Source organism: Castanea sativa, chromosome 3, assembly GCF_040712315.1.
Source record: "Castanea sativa cultivar Marrone di Chiusa Pesio chromosome 3, ASM4071231v1".
Lineage (NCBI taxonomy): Eukaryota > Viridiplantae > Streptophyta > Magnoliopsida > Fagales > Fagaceae > Castanea > Castanea sativa.
Genome location: NC_134015.1, coordinates 1616139 through 1638592, shown reverse-complemented (window position 1 = coordinate 1638592; position 22454 = coordinate 1616139). Strand labels below are relative to the sequence as shown.

At 33.1% G+C, this 22454-nt stretch overlaps 1 pseudogene; it reads left to right on the top strand.

The window, feature by feature from the left end:
• Nucleotides 1–6490: 6490 nt before the first annotated feature.
• Nucleotides 6491–9292, top strand: LOC142627303 (putative disease resistance protein RGA3; annotated as a pseudogene).
• The last annotated feature ends 13162 nt before the right edge of the window (nt 9293–22454 follow it).

Here is a 22454-nt window from a genome sequence, read left to right as displayed (position 1 = left end):
CGTAGTTTATGCTGGTGATCGAAAATCATTAAGCAAGGATGCCCCACTGTGGTCATGTCTTATATTCTGGTGCAAGATAGCTAATTGAGAAAGCTATATAGGCAGAATGGCAAAGGTCTATAGGGCAAAGCAACAAAGCTCCCTTTCTGTCCTCGCTGAAGCTTTGTCCTTATTTACAGAGCTCTATACTTAATTCATAGACACAGGAAGAAGACTCCCTTGCCTGGAATTCTCCCAATAAGCTGATCAGACAAAGCCCTGGACTTCCCTTCACTACCAACCCCTACCCTTAAGATTCCTCACCGCCTGGGTATGAAGATCCCTCACTGCCTGGTTATGTTTTCAAAAGGCTTAAATTGCTAGTGCAGCTGAAATTCAAGTGTTGTTGGGCCTATAAGCATGGTTCATGAAGGATTTATGCCTTGAAGTTGATTTGTAATTGTATTATAATCCTTTTGACATCTTAGGAGTTCATATAGAGGAGATTCAATTGCATTGTACAGCTTGTGAAGTACTGTATTGAAATTTTGTACACACCAATTACCTATATATATTTTTTATTCATTAGTAGTAGTGTTGAACATGATCGAACCTCCTGATTTTCTCAAATCTCTTGAAACTATGTTGTTTTGTGTGTAGATTTTTAATTATTATTTTTTTAGAAGTTGCAATAATGTATGTTCAGCACTGTAAAACAATCTTACCTGTCATTTTTTATTAAATTGTTTTATGCTATCTGTTTATTTTCTCATTCCTTTAACTTGTTTATTGTTGCAGGTTGAACTCTAGTCTATATGGGTAAGCACAGCTTGCTTAAGAGGGAATTGTTATGCAAATGACTGAAAATTTATTTTATGGCACCATAATTGGGAGAACAGGAAATGTCAGTGGCACCTTTGAAACTGTCTACAACATTCAGGATCCGGTAATCTACTAAAAAGATCTCCCTGCCTTGGTAATTTAAGATTTAACTTTACATAGCTGCCTCTACCTTCGAAAATGCTCCAATATAACTGTTTGATAATTGACAATTTTCATTTGAATCTCATCAGTTTTGCTTAATGGGAGTAGACATAGCTCAAGAGTGGCTTTTGTAGTTTATGAGGTAATGCAATTTGATTTACCATTTTTATTGGTTTTTTGTATCATGGAGTTAAATTGGAGTTCTTTTTGTTCCCTAATTTTGAAAAGGACTGGGTTTTTATGTGATATCAAGAAGTTGCTACAAAATTATAATTTCTACATTTGAAACTTCTATTAAAGAGTACTCCTCTCTATAAGAATTTTGGAGAACCCTCAAAAACTTTTGTAACTGTGCCTCCTAAGATCATTGACAGTCATATCTAGCTTGTCTCCTACTGTAATCTATGATTAAATGTCAATGCAATCTTCATCTGCTTGTCACTCATTTATCAGATCATAGATGAAGTCTTTTAGTGTGATGCCTCAATTTGATTGATTGTGTGATGTGTGTGGTTGTGTGATGAGTCCTACATTGGGTATTTACTGGGTAGATCTGGACTTTATTAACAACTACAAGGAGCCTCAATTGTGACTAGTTTTTTGAGGTATAGCGCAAATGTAGGTAGCATTTTTCCTTAGATCGTTACATATGGTATCAGAGCCAGGTTTGGTAATCCCGTGTGGACTCAAAGACACCACCCCACAAAGTGGGCCCTAACGAGGAAGTTAGGGATTTGAGTGGGGGAGATTGTGATGCCCCAATTTGATTGATTGTGTAGGTGTGTGATGAGTCCCACATTGGGTATTTACTTGGTAGATCTGGACTTTATTAACAACTACAAGGAGTCTCAATTGTGACTAGTCCTTTTGAGGTATAACGTAGATGTGGCTAGTGCTTTTTCTTGGGTCGTTACATTTAGTTTTTACAATTTGCATTATACCAACTGATTAACATATATACTACGGTAGATAATAAATATATACTAATCATTGAATTAGCCAGTCTGCTAAAAGTCAAAGCAACAAGGTGGCTTTAGAAGTAGGTTGTTTATATATTTAAGTTGTCCATGTGTGCTGCACTTTTGTGTAGGCCTCTAATTAGATAATCAAAGCGTAACTTGTTGATAAGATGGAAATAGATTATTAATCAAAGGTTTAGTTAAATCTTAGAAATGGTGTCTTTAGAGATTAATGTTATCCTAGTGTTACTATTGTGGAGTCAGTTTGTTAGAAGTTCTTGGAATTGGTTAGAGGTTGTGGTCAAAAATTAGATACTCAAATTTTGTTTAATTGAGATCCATAGCAGATAATAAATATACACTAATCATTGGCATCTGAATTGACACTTTTCCTTGTACAAAGTGATTGGTGGTGTAAGAGAATGGATTCAAACTATGGATTAGTAGTATATTGTAATAATTTCTTAAAAAAAAATTGTGATCCATAGCGGATGATAAATATATACTAATCTTTTTTTCTTTTTTATAATTCAATAATTACAATTTACAACAATAAAAGAGGGAGATCTAACTAATAAAAAATACTGTAACAGACTATGCCACTTAACTATAAGTCTTTTTGCAATACTTACCATTTGGTATGAACAAAGTATTATTGATTCTTGTGGAAATAAACAACTCAGGTTAGAGAAGGTAGATCCAAAGGTTGAAAACGAGAGGTTGGAAACTCATTTTCAACCTTTGGATCTACCTTCTCTAACCCTGAGTTGTTTATATATATATATATATATATATATATATATATATATATATATATATATATATATACTATTAATAACATGAATTTCTGTTTGAGTTTCAACATTTTGCGTACTAAAATTCTCTCACACAAATTCTTAAATTCTCTAAAATATCTATCTTTTAGTTAAATAATTTTAAATTAAAAAAACACAAATTGCTTAAAAGAGTAATTTACGATTCCTAAGTTTTAGGCTTTTTTCTTTATCTTCTCTGTGGGGAGTAAAAAGACCCTGATGGGAACGTGGGCCTTTGGGCCATGCTAAGGAAGGCCGACTTGCTCTTAGGTTTAGAACTTGTTAGTACTACGGGTCGGCCCATACGCCGAGGATCCGAAGATCCAGCCGAGGATCCGAAGATCCAGCCGAGGATGAATTTCCCTTCGGACGGACACCGGAGAACCCGGGACTTCATGATAAAGGTTAGGGAATGACACGGTCAAGACCAATGGTTAAAGGGGGTGAACCCTTGAATGTCCTAGAAGCACCGATGTTAGAGAAATGCCAAAGATAAAGGCTGCCACCTCCACATTAAAGACCCTGCATCTAACACCCTGGCCGCATTAATGGGGAAGTGACACCTGAACAGTGGAGGGGAAACTTCTGGTTACTATTCAAAGGCACTGAGAAAAGAAATATCTAGGCTAAGGGGGAGTTGGGGCGACACGTGTACAAAGTATCGAAAAGAGGAGTATTTAAGGAGAGACCTAGAACAGGAATGGGGACTCTCTTTTTTGTAATCTAAAAGAAAAGAAAAAAAGAGAAAGAGATTATATAATAACCGTTCTCGGCTTACATCCGAGCAAGTTGATTTACAATTTTCCTTGTTGTTTTCAAGTGTTTGCAATCTTTGGCCTGTCATTTAATCCTCAAACACTTCTAACCTGGGTTTCAAGCCCACACTCTACAAATTCATATTATTTAAGGCTCATTGGGCCTGAGCTCGTAACTATTCTTGGGGTCAGGTGCAATTGTGCACTTACATTCTCCATTTGGCCTAAAACTTAGAATGATTTTTATCTCATTTTTAAATATTATTCCACGTTACCTTATCTTTTTTTTTCTTTTTATGAAGAAATCCTTACCTCTTTCTTTTAAAAAAAAAATACACATGATTATTTATATATTCTTTTAAACATTCTAACACTAAACCAAGAAAACAAATAAATAAAAAAGAGCATTATTGCACGCACAAAATACGTGTGATGAGTCTAGTATACTAAAAATTAGATTCCCTATTTGAGTTTCATGATTTTGCGTACTAAAATATCCTTACAAAAATTCTTAAACTTTGTAAAATACCCCCATCTTTTAGTTAAATAATTTTAAATTTAAAAATATAGATTGGTTAAAAGAGTAGTTTACTATTTTAAAAAAAGTTCCTAAGTTTTAGGCTTTCAAAATTTTATCAACTCTCATGTAGAGAAAGATCTTAAAAGTTATGGCATTATTTCTATCTTACTTTTAAATATTATTTCACTAAACCCAAAATTAAAAATTAAAAAAGAAAAAAACAATTTTAACCGGTAGCTTTAGGACAATTATTAATAAACCATTTTAGGAGAGTTTTTATACCACTTTTATGGAAATTTGAATAAGTTGTCAAAACATTAATTTCCTTTTTCTCTTTTCCCATAAAAACTTTCCTAAAACTATATACGATAACAAATGCCCTGAGGGCTCTTGTTAACATTTCCTTATTTATATTAACAAAAAGAAAGCTGGGATCCCAAGATTCATTTCTAATAAATAATGACTATTAGATACATCCTTGTTGGAATCGATGAACTGTATCTAGGGCAATCCGGAGTCAAATCATTTTTTTTAAACAAATGGTAAGAGTTTAGGAGAAAGCAAGAATATATTTTTATTCTTGTTGGAACCAATAATGTTACAAAAAACTTCTTCCTCTTCTTCTTCTTTTATTTTATTTTTATTTACCAAAAAAATTCTTATTTTATTTAATAATAAACTAGTTGCAGACCCACGTGATGCGTGAGAATATACAACTATTTTGTAACGTGGTATAATATATAATTTATTCTATAAAATGTACTTTAGATATTATTTTTTAAATTATTTTTCATCTCTCTATCTCTACAAATATATCATTCTATTATTTTGATTTTTTTTGAAAAACTTAGGTGCATTTGATTGATATTATTCCATTATTTCTTTTGAGATAAAAGATAGAAATTCTATTCGTTTTTCAAGTGATCTATATTATTCAAATTTTTGTATAGTGTGTTATGGATTTTTTTCCTACAACTAAAATTTTTAAGTTCCAAAATTAATTATTTGAATTTCTCATTCTCTTAAAAAGATTATCACGATAACCAAAACTCATCACAAATTTACAATTCATATTACTCAAATAATTTTTATAGACATTCAAATACATAATCATCTCACTTCTAAAATATCTAAAAATTAATTGAAACCAAAACTATAAGAGGGATAGAGAGTACATGTGATAAATAACCTTAAAAACACACCACCTAAGAGTATCATCCAAAAGTAGAGAGACAAAAAAAAAAAAAAAAAAAAAAAAAAAAAAACAAAAATCATCAATCTAAAATAGAGTTGCAAGAAAGAATTAATAAGAGAGAGAGAGAGAGAGAGAGAGAGAGAGAGAGAGAGAGAACAATCACCTTTTTTGGAAGAGAATGTGAGACCAAAAAAAAATTATATAAAAGAAGACGAATAGAAGAATATTCAAAAGAAATGTATAGTTGTAAGTTCCAGTTAGCTAAATTTGTAAAGTCTTTGATGGTTGTATAAGAGATCTAGGGTTCAATCCCCGCCTACACTAAAAACTGATTGGTATCTTGGTCTGATGATAAAGAGCTATCATTAGGAGTGAACGTCATAGGTTGAAACTCTCTAAAAAAAAAATGTATAATTGTAAATACCAAATTATCCAAGTCATGCTATGTAGTACAATAACATTAAATCATTTTGTAATTTCATAAGATAACATGTAACAAACAAAGAAAATAAAATTCTCTCTCAAAAATAAAAAAAAAACAAAGAAAATAAAATTAAAAATATAAAAAATTAAAATATAACCAAATCATATCAACCTAAGGTAGAGTTAAGTATAAAAATTCATCAATTTAAAGAATTAAACATCCACCAAAAGAAAGAATATGTGTGTGTATATATATATACATACATATAGAGAGAGAGAGAGAGAGAGAGAGAGAGAGGTATATATTATTATCTCATTAGAAATTCATTATATATATCACCAATAATCTTTCACATGTTAGGTATTTGTTTTAGTATGCATTCTCTTGATACCTTAAAAATAAGCAAACAAGAAAAGCATAATAGGACAGCGTAGCACATAGAAATTGGGTTTAAGTTATGACCGAGTTCGTAGCATGTGCTTTAACCATCAAACGTGCCATGTTCCCATGCAACTTACATACGACTTAAGAGCAGTTTTATATATATAAAATTACAGTTGGTGTCTTGGGCATGTGTTAAGATAAGAATCTACAATTCCCAATGTAAAGCTTTTTTTTATTTGGTTTCCCTCCCTTAAATCAAGTGTTTCCAATGTGAACGTGACATGTTCCCATGCTACCGGTCACTGCATCAATATCTTTTAATTATTTTGTGCCCCAGACTGAGTGCATTGTTTCTGGCCTTTCCAATCCATTATAAGAGGTGGAAAGTAAAAGAGCAGTACGTTTGATCTATCAACCAGTTATTATCTACTCTTTCAGTCTCTTGGATTATCCAAACAAATTTCCATTTTCAAGTATGGCTCGTGCTCTAGTTGCTGCAATCGCCGAGGAGCTTGGTTCCATCATTGCTTCAGAGCTCAGGTTGACTGTTAGTGTCAAGGAAGGAGTCCAAAAGCTTGAAAGCAAATTCCGCACCATCCAGGCAGTGCTTAACGATGCAGAGAAATGGAAACTGAAGGATGAAGCTGTGAAGCTTTGGTTAGATAAACTCAAAGACGTATCCTATGAGATGGATGACGTTTTAGATGAGTGGAACACCGCCATGATCAAAGCAGATATTGAGAAGCAAGAAAAAGAAGAAGAAGAAGAAGAAGAGAAAGCTGAAACTAGTACTGCTAAGAAGAGGAAGGTATGGCCCCTTATCAACTTTAATTTCTCACTATCTAGTCCTTTTCAGCATCGTGATATTGCTCATAAGATAAAAGAACTAAATGAAAAATTCGATGAGATTGACAAAGAGAGACATATGGGTTTGAATTGACTAGGGGCATTGAAGAAGTTGAACGACCAAAAGCTACTTCCTTTGTTGATGTTTCTGAAATTTTAGGTCGTGATAAGGTTAGGAAAGTCCTAGTGAGCATCCTACTGGGCAAGGGTAGTGTAGAAAGAAGCCCCCATGTCATCTCTTTAGTGGGAATGGGTGGTATTGGAAAAACGACTCTAGCCCAACTAGCCTACAATGATGATGATGTGAAATCCCATTTTGAGAAAAGAATGTGGGTTTGTGTCTCTGAACCTTTTGATCAGTGTAGGATTGCCAAAGAAATCCTTAAATCTATTGAAGGTCAATCCCCGGACATGACTTCATTGCAAAGTCTATTAGATAGAATTTGTGATCAAATTATGGGAAAAAAGTTCTTTCTTGTCTTGGATGATGTTTGGAATGAGAACCCTACATTGTGGGAGCCATTTCGACTTGCACTTAGAAATGGCACCCCAGGTAGTAGAATTGTAGCCACCACACGTAAAAACATAGTTGTTGAGATCATAGGAAGTGTGGACATGATCAATTTGGAGGTATTGTTTAGTAAATTAACATTTTTTGAGAAGAATCCTAAGGAACATAAGCAACTTGAAGACCTTGGTAGGAAAACAGCAATGAAGTGCAAAGGCTTGCCACTTGCTACAAAGACTCTAGGGAGCCTCATGCGCTTCAAGAGAAGTAGAGAACAATGGAAGAATATTTTAGATAGTAATTTGTGGGAATTAGAAGATATGGGAAGAAGTCTTTTTGCACTATTGTTATTGAGTTATTATGATTTGTCATCACCATTGAAACGATGTTTATCATATTGTGCTGTCTTTCCAAAAGATTATGTCTTTTTTATTGATGAGCTGCTATCTATGTGGATGACACATGGTTATATCGAGTCAAAGGCAAATATGGAGACAGAAATCATGGCAAAAGAGTACTTTGAAAATTTAGCCATACACTCTTTCTTCCAAGATTTTGTAAAAGATGCAGATGGCAAGATGATAGGTGCAAAATGCATGACATAGTCCATGACTTTGTACAATTAGTGACAAGAAATGAATGCTTCACAATCAATAGTGACAAAGATTTGGGCATAGATTATAAAAATGCTTGCCATTTGCATTAATTTAGAAATTCTAGAAGAAGTCCAATTTCCTGTGTCCATTTACAATGCAAAAAAATTGTGCACCCTTATTCATTTCAATCCTATCGATTATGAATTATTCAAAATATTCCAATATTTAAGATGTTTACAAGCATTAACTTTGAATGGTGGTAAATCAAAGGAATTTCCTGATGAAGTGGAAAATTTCATACATTTAAGATATCTCAATTTATTAAGTTACAATGCTGATTGGTTGCCTGAAACTTTATGTAAAATATGCAATTTACAAATTTTGAAGATTACTTTTGGTGGTGATAGGTGCAAGAAATTACCACAAGGGATGGGTAAATTAATTAATTTAAGACATTTGATTTTGGATAAACCATATTATATGAAACCTTTAAAGTGTCCAAGAGGGATTGGAAGATTGATTTCTCTTAGAAAATTACTCTATTTCATTGTGAGTGGTAAGAATGATAGCGAAGGATGTAAACTTAGAGAATTAAAAAATTTGAACCACCTTCAAGGGACTCTTATTGTAAAAGGTTTGGGAAACGTGGTCAATGTAAGGGAGGCTGAGAATGCACAGCTCAAGAAGAAGATACACCTTCATCATTTGCATCTATACTTTGATGGAGAATGTGAAGCAAATAGAAGAATGAAGAATGATGTATTAGTTCTGAATGTCTTAGAGTCACCTCCAAACTTGGAATGGTTAGAGATTACAAACTATCAAGGCACCACAATGTCTTCTAATTGGACAATGTCCTTCAACAAATTGAAAACACTTTCTCTTACAAGCTGCACAAAGTTAGAGTGTTTGCCTCCTTTAGGGAAGCTTCGATTCCATTGCTCAAATCATTAACAATAAAGTTCTTTTATGGTTTGAAAAAGGTAGGCGTTGAATTTCACGGAATAGAATCCAAAAACAAGAAAGATGACATACTATTCCCAAATTTGAAAACTCTCTTGTTTGTCAATTTGGGTGAGTGGGAAGAATGGATTGGGATTGGAGAAATGAAGGCGGCAAAGGAACACTGGTGTAGCACTATCATGCCATGTCTTCAAGTGTTGAGAATCTCCGACTGCCCGAAGTTAAAGTCACTACCGGACTTCCTTTGTACAACTCCGTTGCAGGATTTGGAAATTGATCGCAGTCCGATTCTCAGCCAAAGTTGCCAAAGAGGGATAGGAGAGGATTGACTTAAGATTTCCCACATCCCAAACATCCAGATTGATTGTGAGCGTGTGTAAGGATACGATTCATTGACAGGTAACTTATTCTACTTCTTTTTATTCTTAGGCTTCTTCTTTCTTTTGAAAAAAAAAAAAAAGAAAAGAAAAAGAATTAAATATTCTCATTTTCAACAAAAAAAATCCTCACTAGCAATATTCTAATCCTATTTTATTGATGTCTAGTGTATACACATAACTCAGATAGCATGTGATTGCTTAGATTTGGCTATCTAGTGATGTATCTCAAATTGATTGATGGGTTCATTAAATCCACTTTGATATCGGGTATTTTTACTGTTGCGTAATGGCTTGTGTAGTTCAAATTTCCAATAGAAAGATTTGCACACATATACACTTATAATAAGAATTTAAAAAAAAAATAAAAAGTAGGTTGGAGTTTAGTTTAAATTAGTCAAATGATCACAGCACCAAATCTCCCTCATTTGCATATACATACATACATACATACATATATATATATATATATAGAGAGAGAGAGAGAGAGAGAGAGAGAGAGAGAGAGAGAGAACTCCAACTCCAATTACTGATAAATATTTATAAGACAAATCTCAAATAACTCATATGGTTTTCTTTTGTGCATAACTAGCTCTCCTAGTAGCTCAATGACTTGGATACTTATTACAAGTATGGAAGCTTACGTTTGAGATCTGGTGTGAGAAAGAGAGCGAAGGTTTTCTTCTGGGCTTGTAGACGAAGGATGACAAAGAAGAGTATGGTGAAGAAGAGCATCACGAAGTAGAGGTTCCTGAATTTCAGCTAAAGGACACAGCTGAAATTGTGTGCGTGCGCACGTGTGTGAATGAACATCCTTCCTCAGCAAAGTTCATTCTCGGCTTGATTAAGTCAACAATGGTTCAATCTTATGTACTCTTTTGTGTGTAAGCTGTAGATATACGTATTTTTTAACTTCTGAACACGTAATTCATACTATGATTCTAGCATTTTCTCGTATCAATCATAAGCTCAATGAACTTTTATATGAAGTAACTAGAAAACAGGTCCTTTTTTAGGAACTGTCTAGATTGATTCAAACTTCACAAAGATAAATTTGTTGTTTTAAAATATTTACTTCTGTAACTGTTAATCCTCAGCTCATGTAAATATTGAAGCTGTACCGTCTTGTGGCCAAGTGAATGTCAATTTATGTTTTCCACTGTTACACTTCAAGAACAGTTCAAAAAATTGGTTACAATTTGCATAGAATTGATAATCAAGATAGTGGCATGATCATTTTTATGATGTTAGTTAATTTCTTCTGCTAGTATAATGCTTGCTTGGAAGCTGCTGATATGGTACCATTTGTTTAACATTATTTTCTGCTCCTGTCCAATGCATATTCAGATTGCAGTCGCTGGTTGAAAGGTGCCGGTCTCTTCATAATCATTGCTGGTGTGAATTTATTCAATTGGTGCAAGTAAGTAATCAATTTCAAGCAAAATATTGTGATATTGATTTGTCGATTTATTTTTTTATAAAAGATAAAAGGCATGAAATCTCCCCTTTTCAGGGTTCATATTTGTCATTGTTCTTCTTAGGAAATTAGGATTTTCAATGTTCATCGGAGGTTAATCTGCACAACTAGTTCATAATAGTACGAAAATCCTTGGATTTTCCATTTCCGACATGCCTAGGAGCCTTGGGACATTTAGGTATGGAATGTGTTTCTATAAGATGTTTTATCTTTAATATGTCTTGGTTGCATTTTACCATATTACTATGTACGCATTTCCTGTTAGCTGTATTGACTTTGTTACTTTTAGATGGCCCATGTCGAGAAATTGGCAATTACAAAGGAGCGAATGGGCTTTCACAGTTTCACTCCTAAGACCATCTTCATTCTTGTCTATGTATTCAGTGCCCCCCCCCCCCCCCCCCCCCGGGACCAAAAAATTTAAATAAAAAAAAATTGCCTCAATGGGATCCTCTGTTTCTAAGAGGACTTCACCTCGTGCTTCACACTTAGGCAGAGTTAAAGACTTGAGCAAATTCAAGGCACTGTACCTTTAGCATCTGAGCAATTGGGAATTTACATAGGCAGCTGCAAAACTGACATGCACCAATATATTAAACCTTCATGAACAGGTTCTTTCTTCACAAAACTTCATAAATATCAAATCTATCTTCCAAATCAAAAAAAAAAATCTATCTTCAAAATCCTTTACAACCGAAGAATAAGCAAATGCCTATACCCTCAGATATTGGTCTGTATAATCTCTTCTAGGGATTGATAGCCTCCTTGTCAACATTAGCTACAGGGTACTCTCGTGGGACCTTGAGTAATAGAACAGCCTAAAACCATCATGGTCAACTCTTGAGACAGATATCAACGTGTATCTGATGTTGCATATTCAACCCTTTGGATTCTTCCTTCTAGTTCAACTCAACTATCTCCCCTCATCTCTTTGGTCAATCTTGCACATTTTATTCATGCTATAATGACTCTCATGCCTAGTGATTAGAAATTTAGTTATAAGTTTCTCAAAAAATAATTATCAAGTGATGCTATAGGATGAGATAATTGACCAATTTTTTTTATTGTGCTTTTTTAATGTAAGCTAAATCCTATTCTTATTAACCTTCTATCACAACATGCTTTCCTTTTTCATACTGTTTTCTGTATATGTGAAACCCTCAGGTTTAAATTTTCTTTTGGTCAGATTTAAACTAGAACTCAAATTCTAGCATGTGGCGAAGCATATTTTGTACTCGAGCAAATTCTAACATATGGAATTATGGATGCACTTTTAAGAAAGACCTACGGAAGAAACTCCTTCACCATTTCATAGTGGCATTAGAGCTTGCATATCACATCACACGGTGAAACATGGAAGGTGAGGTAGGTACCTAACCAAGTTCCAGGTTTTGTGGTCGGATTTTATTTTTTCCTAGGGAATTAATATTCTTGTATTTTCCCAATTTGTTTTGTACTCAAAGTTGTAAGCATAAACGTAAGTGTTGTAATCTCTATTTTCCTTATAGTGGATTGGTCGGGTTTCTCCCGTGGTTTTTCCCTCTACATTAGAGGGGTTTCCACGTAAAATTTGGTGTGTGTGTGTGTGTGTGGGTGTATTTTTGAGATTGATTGCTTGCATGATAACTTGATCAATTACAACCGATCTTACTAAACACAACAAATTTTCTTAGTACATCAATCAATGAATACTTGTAAAAAAAGCTTTTAGGCTACCAGTCATGGAATTTGTCAAATAAAAATAAAAGGCAAAGAAGTTGAATATTGTATAAAAGGTGGTGCAAAAAATTGTGGTTACCTGAAGTTGTAATTGGTTAGTTTTTTTTATTTGACTCTCTCTCTCTCTCTCCCTCCAATTTATGGATTAATTGAATTCAAGAAAACCCAACAGAAGATGGAACCAATGTGCAACTAATAAAAGTTCTTATAGACAAGGAAACTAATAAAAGCTAGACGAAAACACTATTTGGGTCCTATGTTTTGGAGTTACAATCAATTTGGTCCCTACATTTTAATGGTAGTCAATTTCGTCCTTATTATTTTCTATTTACAATTAATTTGGTCTCTATTATTAATTCACTAACAAAAAATGCCAATGTGGCAAATAAAATGCATATTTGGCCTTAGTTGAAGGTGACCTAGCACAACCACATCAAATAAATATCCAAGTCAGATCCACTTTAGAAAAAAATTGACGGAATTAACTATTCTCTCCGTTACTCATTTGACCCCTTTTACCTTATCTCTCCAAAATCAATCACTACCTTTTCCCTCTCCTCACTTCTCACTTTCATCTCTTCCTTTACCTTCGCTACCCAGAAATTCTTCATCCCCTTCCCCACACCAAATGACATGATATTTCCCGCAACGAAACTTAATCTTTCTTTCTTTCTTTTTAGGTCTCAAGAGTGTCTCCAACGATGTTTGTGATGGTGGTGGTCGGTGGCAAAGATGTCAAGGACGACATGGATCTGGGTTTGGAGAGGAACAAAAGATGAAGAGCTACAAAAGAAGAAAATTAGCAAGGCTTTTATTGAGAAATCAAATCTTCACTACTCTTGCAAGAGCTACAAAAGAATCCTCTTACCAATTAGTTTTTTTTTTTTTCTTCTTTGATAAACTCTTACAAATTAGTTGTTAATTTGGTTTGGTCTGTGTAACAATATTTTGGGGCTATGGGTTTATTTAGCAAGATGATGTTGCCTTCAGTGGAATCAATTGCAAGTTATTCAAACAGAAGTTTCCACGAAATTTCATTGGAAACCATTACTTGTAGAGAGATACCCCTATTGATAAATTTGCACAGGGTTATATTAAGAATATTTTTTTCCAATCCAAATCCAAATCCAAATCCAAATCCAAATCCACTGAAAAATTTAAGAAATAAGATCACTTCTTTTTCAATTTGCCCAATTGGAGTACAAATACTAAAAAGCTACTTTGCCCATATGGTGTGATCAAGATTTAAAGGAGTCTAGGTTGTTAGAAAATACCACATCGTTTGGTGTGGGGAAGAGGAAGTTCTGGGCAGCGGAGGTGGAGGGAGAGATGAAAGTGAGAAATAAGAAGAGAGTAAAAGGCAGTGATTGATTTTGGAGAGAGAAGGTAAAAGGGGTCAAATGAGTAACAGTGAGAATAGTTAATTCCGTCAATTTTTTCTAAAGTGGATCTGACTTGGATTTTTAGTTGATGTGGCTGTGCTAGGTCACCTTCAACTATGCTAATTATGCAATCTGTTTGCCACGTATGTATTTTTCATTAGTACATTAACTGTAAGAACCGAATTGATTGTAAATTGAAAATAACAGGAACCAAATTGACTTCTACCAAAATATAGGAACCCAATGGTATTTTTGCCTAAAAGTTAACGGATGGAACCAATAGTGCTCATTGTTTAAACATCAAAGACTAATAGCAACTACTTAAAACGTTAGGGACTAAAAGTACTTAGTTGGCAAATTTTAAAAATCAACAATGTATTTTAGACCTTTAAAGAAAAGGAAAAATCCAACACTACATCTTTTTTGTTTTTTTTTTTTTTTTTTTTTTTTTGGAGTGGGGGAGGGGGAGGCAAATGGGGAGATGTGATCTGAATTATAAATATGAGATATTACAAAGAATACCATTAGCAGTGTACTAACATGAAACCCTCAATCCCAGTGAACGAAAAGATTAGGAAACAAAGAATTTGTTTGATAGTTTACCTTGTACGTACAAAATTAACTCTAACGCATGTGAGTTTATCCATAAACTGGAATAGTAGTGCCCTTAATTTGGAATAGATGCAACTTAGGGCTGTTACCAAACAAATTGCTTCTTTGAAAGACCACTACAAAATTTGGACCGCAATCCCACACGAGGCATTGTCCAATGCCACAGAGAGGAGGCAGCCGCCAAGAATGCTGCCTTTTAGTTTAAAAATTATATCAAATTATTTTATTAATTAAAAATTATATTATGTTCAATTCCTTTTAGTTTTCCCTCCTTCATTTCAGGGGGGAAAAAAATACAAACACTAGTTTAAGTACCAATGTCTCTTTTTTTCCTTTTCTTTTTTTCCCCTTATATTATTAGTTTTTTTTTGTGTCATATTTAACATTTTAAGTACATATTCATAAAAATATACAAAGTAAATCAATTTAGTAAAACATTTTTTTCTTTTCTAAAATCAAACCTTATTCAGTAAACGCTTTTTTGATCATGTATTTAGATATTTAGGGATATAGAAATACATGGTTTTTTTTTTTTTAATTAGATGAAAAGATGCTGTGATTTTATAGTTAAATCTTAAAATTTTAGGACATGTTCTACTCAAGTTGTCATTCCATAAATAAATAAATGAATAAATTTCATGTAGCATTTGTCATTACTCGTTATAATATTTCTCGTATTTTATATTGTATAAATTATGAAATTTTAAAGTGACATTTTGTATTATATACATTTTAGGTTTGGCTTGGCTCAAGGTGGTTCCATCAAGGAAGTCAATACTGTACCGGAGGTTGTACCAGTTTGCCCACCAGTATGATATATTTCGGATACCGGTCAATACCGGTTTACCGTTTCGGGTTTACCGCTATTTTATATATATATATATATACACACACACATACACACACACACACACCAAAATCTTTAGAACCATGTTTATAAACATATAATATTTCACTTATATTATAGTAAATATAAAAATTTATCATAAAACATTACCTCAATTCAGAACAAATTATTCATAATTTTAGACTTTAGTATCAATTAAAAGAAAAAAAAAACACAATATAAAAAATAGAAAGTTTAGTTGTTCATTACATACTAAAAAAACAAATAATACTAATAAGTTAATGTAAATAAGTTACCATTATGCCCTTACAAAAATTCAAAAATTACAAAACTAAAAAAAAAAAAAAAGATTTTTTCTGTACCGGCCGGTATTGCCCGAAATTGGCTGGTATGGCCAATACCCGGCCGGTATTACCAGTATTTTTTCCGGTACAATATAGAAGTGTACCGGTACCGGTGCACTGGCCGGTGCCGGTACGGTATCGACCACCTTGGGTTCCATACATTAAGGTTGTAGTCTGACAGCCTAAATACGGACAGGTAGTTATTTGAAAGGTATGTAATGGCATAATTGTTTTGTATAATTAAGCATTTTCTTTTGTTAAATTGTATTTGTTTTTTCTTCTAATCTTAAATAAGCTAAGATAATATTGCAGGTGAACGAAGTGGTAGTGTTAGTGTAAATAATCTCCTTACTGTTCATGAAGATAATATTGCATGCTTAATTGGGTTCATAGACCTTGGCGATTCTCCTTACGGTTCATGCTTAATTGGGTTCGAGAAGGGTCTTAGCTATCTGAGATTAAGGGATTAAGCTTGAGAAGGACCAATTACATGGCGTACGTAATAAAATGCCAAAAGGAGTAGTTTTTTTTTTTTTTTTTTCTCTGGGCTACATAGCAAACTATGCTTCTTATTTACTAACGAAGCATTTTCTGGTTGACATATGATCTTGCCTGATAAAGACAAATAATACATGGAATATAATGCCAAAACTCAATTAGTAGTCTACTTAGGTTAGGTAATATGCTGTGCTTTTTCTCAGTTTTCTGGATTAAGTGGTAAACCACACTCTTCTCCTTCTTCTTCTTCTTCTTCTTCTTCTTCTTCTTCTTCTTCTTCTTCTTCTTTTTTTTTTTTTTTTTGTGCTGAATGAAAAATGAGTAGGGGTGATCAACGTGGCAAACCATGGTCTTACACAAATGATCTTCTTGTTCACATATATGACCTTGATATAATTAGTCATCTATTGCCTACTGGTTAGGTAAGCTGTGCTTTTCTAGACTACGCTGCAAGGCACGGTCCTACCCAATTTATTCTTTAACAATTTATTCTAGCATTTGACATGTCTGCAGGTATTTATATAACATTTTTGTTAGAGATACCAACATTAATAACATATTCGAACCATGATAGAAATAATATCACCCTTACCTTATAAGGTTTACTATTAATATCACTTTTTGTTTTGGGTTTACTGTCTATTGTTTTCTTTTGCTTCTTAAAGTGGAGGGTTATAATTTTTTTTTAATTAACTTACTAATTTATTTGCATATATTCTTCCTTTTAAAGACTCACTTTTTCTAGGTTCATTGTATTTTTGATAACTTTCGATAAATAATCAAATAAGTTTTTCAATTATTGCTTCTTACATTGCAATATCAGGGAAGTTACTGAGTAAAACAGAAGTCTTTGAACTTTCTAAGAACCATACAGGTCGCTATTAGCGTCAGATTGGTTTCAAATGTCTTTTTGTTTCTAGGGTCCCATCATGAAGGAAAAAGAAAACGAATAATAACTATAGTCCAAAATAAATCAATATAATGACTTGGTCAAATTTATATTCATTTTGAAGCCTTTGAATATATACTTTATAATGGAATACATAGCACTCAAAATTTTTTAAAGGTAGTCCTACATACAGATGTTTCAGTGAGCAAAGCATCAATGGAATTCACCATCTAAGAAATTTGAGGGCCAACACTGGTCAATGAAGTCCACACTAGACTAGAGTAGAAAATATTCTACTAATTAATAAAGAACTTACTTTGTATGATTGAATATTCATTATTATATACTTGTGTTGTACCCATGATGTACATGGTTAGAAACATTGTTCTTTGCACTATATTGTTAATTTAGAATGTTTAGTATGTTTTAGGTGTTGGAGAGAGAGAGAGAGAGAGAGAGAGAGAGAGAGAGAGAGAGAGAGAGAGAGAGAGAGAGAGAGAGAGAGAGAGAGAGAGAGAGGATGATATGACTCAACAGGAGCGTAGTAACAATAAGTAGTATGCTTTAGCTTTTAGATATATATATATATATATATATATATATATATATATATATAGATTTTTTTCAAATTTATTTCTTTAAAATATGTTAATTGGAAATTAGATATAGCATCTAGCGATTTTTTATCCTCAATTCAATCCTATAGTCCGATTCACATGATTATCTCTTGTGATTTTGATTTTGATAATTGTGGTGTGAACCGATGGTGGATTAAATCAAAGTTGACCGTTAGGTTTAAAATAATTGATTACATTAAATAAAGGTGGGCCACCTTTGAAAATTTGTACTGGGCTATAATTATGGTGCCTTTGCTTTTTCCACCAATTAGTGTTGATTTAGCTTGTCGAGTCCGATCAGATACCACCTTTCATAACATATTTTTTTTTGTTTTTTTTATACAAGATAAAATTTCTAGTCTAGGCTAATCGAAATGTATATGTGTGTGAAACTCCATTTTGGAGACTTAAATCCCGGCCTTTGTCCTCTACACCTCAGAAGCATTTATACTTGTAAAGTGGTCACTGCACCAAGGAGGAGCAGTGTGGTACTTTTCATAACATATTTAAACCATCATAAAAGTAAACATCATATATTTTTTTAATGAAAATACACATCAATTATAAGCCATATAAATATGATGTTTACATCATATGATGTTTACAATGTTGTAAACATCATATTTATAAGGCTTATAATTGATTTACTAATTACAATAGGTGACATCAATAGTTGGAAAAAATACTCTGCACTTAGATTTTTTGTTTTGGTTTTTTTTACTATTGTTTTCTTTTGCTGCTTAAAGTGGAGGATTAGGTTTGTTCTCAAAAAAGGTTTTTTTGTTTTTGTTTTTTTTAATCACCTTTTTAATTTATTTTCATATTTACCTCCTCTTAAGGACCCACTTCTTATACATTGCAATATCAGAGAAGCTGTGTCAAACCCAAAAGAAGAAGTCTTTAAACTTTCTAAGAACTATATTGGAGATTGCGGTCAAACATTTCATATCGCAAAATCTTTAAAGATTTGCAGGAAACCAAAAATATCTAAAGACTGATGAGCTTTCCAAACAAAACTTCGTCTGTTAAACTGGGCCCTTATAAAAGATTCGGGCTTATTGTGAATTCGTGATTTTACTTTTAAATTAAGACTGAATTCATGTTGTGAGAACAAAAAAGAGTAAACAAAAAATTTAGAATCACAAAATATTTTAGAATCACAAATTTAGAATTCATGTCGTGGTTTAGGGCTTGTTGTGGAAGTTTGGGGTTGTGCTAGGCCTTGGTTTTGATGATGGCCAAGGGTGGTGTCAGTTATATGCACCTAGTCCTTGTTCAGTTTTTGATACATTCTGTTGCTAAGAAAATGTAGAAATGAAAATAAATACTAATTAACATGATTAAAAGTAGTAGTATCTACTTGTCAGCTGAGGAATGCATACAACAATTTTTCAATTGCATCTATTTGTATCATGACTGCACAGAATTGGGAGCTTCCTGAACTAGGTACAACCTTTTATGAGTTTTATCTATCTGTACCCTAAGGAATGAACTTTCAATAGATTGATGCTATAACCTTGATGCTGGTTTTCTTTAGTCCGTTTATTTTCCAAAAAAACCAAACAGTGGGGTAATTAGTTAACTGCTGGTTTATAAAGTTTATTTTCATTCTAAAATTATGGTTCAATTCAAATTACATTTTGACCCATTTTCTTTCCTTTCTAATTAAGTTTTCCTTTCTTTGAGATGGTCATGAATCTTTTCAATTAAAAATCATCTTTAATGACCTACCTTCATTCCTCCTTCTATTATTACAGAGGTCTCAAATGATGAAGATGACTCAATAGAGATGACTCCATTGGGGCCAATCTTTTCTATAGCTTCAGCAATTCAATTCCCAACAAATTCATCATTTCCAGAAGAAATTGTGGCCACAGCGGCAATGTGGCAAAATACAGTTTCAAGATTTTGTTTTTGACAAGTAATTATATATATTTTTTTAATTAAAAAAAGTGCAAAGAGGGGCACAAACCTAATTCACAAGACATGCTCTAAATATTTCTGACTCTGCTTTTTATTATCAAAATGCAAAGGAAAGAAATACCTTTTATATCATATCTTCCTTTTACTGGCACCCTTTTCTTCTTCTGATGCTATTGCATTTGCTTTTTAATTCATGCCCAACTACTTTTATTTCCATCCCTTTAGGGCCTAGGAATGTTTTGGTCCCATTCAATCAGAACATCATGCAAAATATTCTTTCCTCATTTGGTTTGATTTAATCTTAACATCAGGTGAAAGGCTTCATGTACAAAAGCCCCATTACTTATAAAAAAAGGGTTCAAAAGCCCCGTTATCACTTCAAAGATGCTGCAAACAAGCTTAACATTTGATCTTGTTTTCTTTAATAGTCCATTTGATCTAGTTACATATGAAAAGAAACAAGTTTAATTTTCAAATAACACCTTTACTCAGCCTTCCATCTACAATTTTGAATGCTTGAATCCTTTTTTCATTCAACAAGTTTAAGATAAAAGAGGGAAGCACCCATAGCTCAAACCCATCACTCAATCCCTTCTTCATTCATCTAGTCTTATTGTTTATGTACTTGCTATTTATCAAGTTCTTATGTCAATATTTTGAGCGTTTTCTTTGTCTCAGAGGTGAATGTGTTTCATGGCAAGGAAGAATTCAAAGTTGGGGAAGCAACCATCAGTAGATATGAAGATATTACAAATACGTTTGATCAAGTAACAATCACAGAACAACATTCTTGGTAGTAAATCAAATTCTTCATCGGTTTGTTGTAACTTCCTTGCCTTCTTATTTCCATCTGTCTCACTCAAGGAGTTTCCTCCACAGCTTGGTTTATATCCTTCAAGATGTAGGAAACCATATCAAGAGTACAAGTCTGATTTATTTGGCTTGTGGCTAAAATCTAAAATGAAGATATTGCTTAAACAGAAAAGTTTCTTCCTTACATCAATGCAAGGTATCTAATTTAATTATTATTGGTTTTTTAGCACTGTTTAATTAGCCTGCAAAAACACTTTAGCTTAGCCTGATATCTTTTCTATCTAATGAAAGAATGTTCCTTAAATCTGGGATGTAATTTCATATTGATTCGTTTGGAAGAAATTAATTATAACTTGGAGCATTGTATATTTACTAAGTGAAGACAATTTTTCATTGCAAATTGCTCCAGTATATCTGTTTAATAAATTTCATTTGCATCTACATCAGGTTTATTTAATGGCAGTAGACATGGCTCAAGAGCGGCTTTTGTGGTTTATGAGGTAATGTAACTTGTTTACCATTTTATTGGTTTTTTTTTTTTTGTTTTTTGTTTTTTTATGGATTTAAAATTGGAATTTTTAAGTTCCCTAATTTTGAAAGGGCTGGACTATTTGATATCAAGAAGAATTTGCTAGAAAATTATAATTTATACGTTTGAAACTTGTGTTAAACTGTATTCATCTCGGTAGGAAATTTGGAGTACCCTCAGAAGCCTTTGCGACTACAACTCCTAAAATCATTGACAATGTCATATCTAGCTCATCTCCTAGTATAATCTTTGCTTAAATCTCAAAACAATCTTCTGCTGTTTGTCATTCATGCTTTCAGATCTTAGACAAAGTCCTTTAGTTGTTACAAATAGCATTCAACCAACAGATTAACATATACCTTGTGGTCAGATTATTTCTGATGGACAAGGAAGATAAGATCAATCTCAAAGAAGAAACCCCATCAAGGACGTCAAGAATTCAGTTGAGGAAGGAAATGAACATGATCTTGACACCACCACTTGCAAAGGAAATCGAGGAAGATGATGCCTCCCAAATATATTATATGGTATATTTTTCATTTAACTTCCATTTTTCTTGTTTGATTGTCAAATTCATACTTATTGCTGCTTCTCATTTGAATAGTCTTTGATTGCTCTGTTTTGTTGTAGGAATTAGGTTTATATTTTCTGGATTATTTTTATGCTCCTCATATTGCTTATGAGTTAAATAAGTTGCAAGGCATAGTAGTAAAATTTACTGTAGGAATTAGCACTCTGCTTCTGGAGTCTGTCCTAATAGTCACCTTTTTTATTTAGAAAAAAAAAAAAAAAAAAAAATCATCTGACTACTACTTTGGTTGCTCATGATGCTCATCCCTTGTTTGTTGCATAGACTTTGAAATTCATCTTAACATGTCATAGCTCCTTGAAATTAAGTTTAGGCTACCATATGTATTCACTTTAAATCATTACATTGATGTCCATTGTGGCTAAAAGTAGTATAATTCTAGTCATTAAAAAAATTATGCCTTCTTTGCAAACTTCTTATTTCTGATGATGCTTGCTACCCTGAATAAGCCCTAAATCCCAGCCGCTAGAAAACATTCCTTGCTTTGCAATAGACCTCTGAGGATGGAAAAAGGATGTTCGGTGAGTGCTTGGGGATGCGAGCATGGATTTTGAACTGCCAATGGAAGTAAGTTTTTCCTTTTTACTTCCTAATAGTGCCAATGACCAAATTTTCTCGAATTTGTCCTACACTATTCCTCTGCTGGCTTTATAGGTTCTCTGTCTGGCATGCAATTATTTAGCTTCTTATGGCTTTCACTACATTAATCTCTTGGGTATGGTTGTCACTCATGATTCAGATCACAGAAGAAGCTGATTAATCTAGTAGCCAGCGAGTGTTTGAAGTTATAAGCATGGAGAATGGTCTAGTGCGCTACAGTGTTGAGTTTTAGAGCGATGAACATCTTTTGACCTCAGATTTCACATATGGAGGCCTTAATGTCATCTATTTTCTCCTTAACATCAGGGTT